This window comes from Petaurus breviceps, unplaced genomic scaffold (genome assembly GCF_028583685.1).
Source record: "Petaurus breviceps papuanus isolate PSGF00001 unplaced genomic scaffold, PetGlider_PUasm1.0 330, whole genome shotgun sequence".
Classification (NCBI taxonomy): domain Eukaryota; kingdom Metazoa; phylum Chordata; class Mammalia; order Diprotodontia; family Petauridae; genus Petaurus; species Petaurus breviceps.
The window spans coordinates 37,060-41,344 of NW_027186096.1; the positions used below are offsets into that span (position 1 = coordinate 37,060).

At 36.6% G+C, this 4,285-nt stretch overlaps 1 pseudogene; it reads right to left on the reverse strand.

Annotated features, from left to right (window-relative positions):
- Positions 1-407: 407 nt before the first annotated feature.
- Positions 408-3,345, reverse strand: LOC138167924 (large ribosomal subunit protein eL38 pseudogene; annotated as a pseudogene).
- Positions 3,346-4,285: the final 940 nt, after the last annotated feature.

Below are 4,285 nucleotides of genomic sequence, written 5' to 3' on the forward strand. Positions count from 1 at the left end.
AGGAAGGGCAACTGGGGTTAAGTGACTTGCCCAGGGTCACACAGCTAGTAAGTATTATGTGTCTGAGGTCAGATTTGAACTCAGGTCCTCTTGACTCCAGGGCCGGTGCTTTATTCACTGCACCACTTAGCCACCCCTTGTCCTTTGTTCTTGAAGAAGACTATGACATCAGAAAGTTGATTCCATTATTTGCAAATGAAATTGATTTAAATGAGCGAGGGCTATGCAAAGTCATAAGCCTCACTTTCTCCTCCTGAGCCATCTAGGTCCAGTGGGAAAATATAGATCAGGATGACTGGAGACCTCCCCCCCTCCCTTGAAGATAAAGGAGTGGGGAAAGAAGTGATCTCCCAACCATGGTTCCCCTAATCCCCACAAGGAAGAACTCTACTCTTCCTATAGTGTACAGTGAAATGTTCTAGTTTTATCTATAAATCCCAGTTAAACTTAAGTGACTCTAGCTAAAGTTGTAAAAATGGGTAAATAATTTCCTACTTTATCAAAGCTGAAACACCTCTGCTCAGATTTCAAGCCTTCCCATAATTGGGCCCCATCCTGTCTTTAATTCATTTTTCGCCATTGCAAACAAAATCTCTGCCTTGATCTATCTGATGCCTTCATGATGCTGTAATCATTTCCATGATCATAACTTCATTCATACTGTTTCAATGGCCAGTCACTTCCTTTTTTTTTCCCTTCATGCAAACAAATCTTACTCTTCCTTTAAAAATAAGATCAGGCCATCAGTTTTCCATGAAACCATCCCTATCAACCTAAAGCTTCATTAATATTTTTATCCTCTGAATTGCATGTGTATCTTCAGTCCCTGGCACATAGGAATTACTTAATAAGTGTTAATTATTGGTTGATTGGATTACTATGACATTTTGAATTTAATAGTTTAATATTAAATTATAGATTGTCTTCTTTTTCTTTTTTTTTCTTCTACATTTTAATGTAGGTGTAACAATGAATGATTCCTTCACTCCAGCTCCTTCACAGCCAAACCAGGAGGCAGGGACTGTGTAAGTTTCCCTGCCTTCCCTTTGTCTGTGATAACCAATGTGTACAGGTACCTACCTGCTGCAGCGAACCTTAAACTTCACATTGTCCTTGCTTTTCTTGATCTTGACAGATGTGGCATCTTTTCTCCTGGCTCTGGGCAAGAAGTCTTTTGTTTCCCCAATTTTGGGGGGCATGGTGGTGATGGCAGCAGGATGAGGAGCAGCTTGTGGCCTGAGAGGTCGTGCCTCGGCAGAGATACAACTGCCAAGGAGCCAAGGAAGACGGAAAGCGATTGTCTTCTTTTTCATTACTGCTTTGTGTGACTTATCTGGTGTCACCAATTATATTGTAAACTCCTTAATGACTGATTATAACTTATACATCCATTTGATCCACAGCACATAACACAATTCTGGGCATATTTTAGGGCCTCAATAAATACATGTAGATTAATTGAAATTCTATTGACTTGATGCAACACATAGTATAGTTTCCTGGGAAAACAGACATTTTATATAAATATATAACACACATACACATAATTCCCCCACTCTTTTTTATTTAATTCTTTATAGGTTGAGCCCTTTCTAATCCATGTAAGTTCAACTTGACTCTCATCATTGAGTATGTATAAATCAGATCCCATTTCAACAAAAATCTTCCTATGACCTAAAATAATTCAAGATTGAGATGACTGTATAGCAACCACACTAGCACACAGGGTGAGCTGCTAGCACAGGTTCTTTGATTTGCTTTTCTAAATGAAAGACACCTTAAAGAGGTTAACTATCTTACTTTAATTAACAGATAAGTCAGTACAGACAAATAGAAAGAAGTAAGAATCCAACAAGCAGGTCTCCAACTATCTGAACCACCTACATTACAACTACCTACATACACCACCAGACTGGTAGACCGCCAACATCTGAATAGTGGAGGGGACTTGGGGGAGAGGACTCTTTACAAACTGTTACTCAGAGTCCCATCCTGGGAATCAAAAGGTCCTTCTCATGAACTAAGTAAAATACCAACTTCCTAGTATATATAGTTTTCAACTAAGAGGTTAAGAGCCAAAAGGCACCATAACTCCGTGTCTAATTAGCTTAGTACCAAAAGGTGTAAAAACCTTTCTACAAGCAAACTTCCCCCAAAGCAAGCTCCTCCTTAGGCAAGTTCTTCCCCAATAGGCTCTATGTGACTCATGATGTATCACAGCTGTGAAAGCAGAAAGACATCCATGATTGTAAAACCTGTGTACCTTTAGACCTGGGAACACAACTCCTGTTCCAAGGGAAAAGAGAGCACATGGTCACATAGGCCTATTAATGGACAAGGAAGATCTTCCTATTCTGTTAACATTACATTGACACAATGAAAGATATTCCTTTGGAACTTATAATAAGATGTGACAGGATTTGATCTTGGAAACATGAGAGAGCAAAGCAGACAAAGACTCAGTTAAAACAAATCAATTCTATTCAAGAAATATTTATTAAGTTCCTAGAATTAAAGTTGGCAGAATCTAGATGATACAGTAAATAGAACACTGAACCTGAATTCAGGAAGACTCTAGCATCAAACACTATCTAATTTTATGAACCTCAACAAATCACTTAACCTGTCTGCCTTAGTTTCCTCAACTGTAAAATGAGGATTATAAACTTATCTCCCAGGGTGGCTGTGAGGATAAAATGAGAAAATATTTTAAAGCACTTTATGAACTTAAAAGTACTATATAAATATTAATTATGGCTATTAAAGACAAAGATGAAGCAGTCATGCCCTCAAGGAGTTTATATATTTTCTTAGCAATATATATATCAGAATTATAACATATTGGAATTTACTTTGAAACAACTGAAAATTGTAATAGTTCCCTTGTCAGGTGTTGGTTCAGGAAGGAACTGATAATGACTTTTCCAGAACTGTTGAAGGGCTAATAATTTTTTAGAGGCAGACCTTTAAAACAATGAAATCTCTTTCATCTAAGTCAGAAGGAAGTAAACATTGGAAGCCAAGTCCCTTTACTTCTCTATCAAGGTGACCTCAAGAAAAAGATATCTAAAAAATTTAAAAACAGATAAGAGAGCATGATTTACCCAGTTATTGTATATGTCTATTTACGATAACATAGTGATAGTCACCTAATGTTTCTATCCACTATTCCAACACTAAGATCACATCTCATATGAAGCACTCTCAATGTCTCTCATAAGACAAGCATGACTATGAGAACATCGCATATAAGCATCAAAGTAGAGCACTAAATGTATAGCAGAGTTCCCTCAACACATCAGTGGATAAAGAAGTTCTGCAGCTCTATAGCCCTTCTAGCTCCTGAACAAGTCCCCTCAGTAAAGGATTCCGCCCTTGCTTAGGATGATGAATGCCATTCATCTAGTTACTCTTCCTAGACTTCTGTTAGGAACTTATGCAGATGAGTAGCTATATAAAAAGAAAGGAATTTAATCTGTGACAGAAAGGCAAATTCATTGTCTTATGGGCTTCTTTATATACAATTCAGCTATTTTCAACGGGCCTGTTTCTAACGTATAGAATATATCTTTTACCTCTAAATGGATTTTCTCTTTACATTTCAATGTCTATTTTACAGGAGTAAAAAAATTACTCGAAAGTTCAATTTCAAAAGGAATGAAGGAAAGGATAGTGCTTTTGATGATGAAAACTGAGACAAGAAGAGTGTGGAATATAAGGTATGATATCCAGAAAACATCTGAGGAAAAGGCATTAGACTCAGGAAAGAAACGAGATTATAAAACCTGGCACACATCTTTTTCATAAACACAACTGTGTAAAGCCATGGGTTCAAGAGAACATTTAAAGAAAATGATGAAGAAAAAAAAATAAAGTAACAATTGGAAAGCCAGGTTGTAGCTATAATAAAATAAAATAGTAAAAAAGCAACCAAACAAAAAAACTTCTGAAGGGATCCCAAAGATTCAAAAACCAGAATGAGGATGAGGAAAATATCACAGAGCTAACAACCAAAAACTCACAGACTTTGAAGTTTAATATTATTACTATAAACAACCAAATAAGCATACAAACAAGAGGTTAAAAGCTTACTTCAAAACCTTAATCAAAACATAGCCAAATGAATTCATAAACACACAAACAAAATACTTCTGATCTAGATCTCCTTCAAGGCCTACTTGAAGTTCCAACACTCATGAACCTGCTTTCCTTCTTTCTTTTTCTAATAGAACTCATTATCTTTTCTCCTAACCCTTCCCTTAATTCCTACCTTTCAATTTAGTAT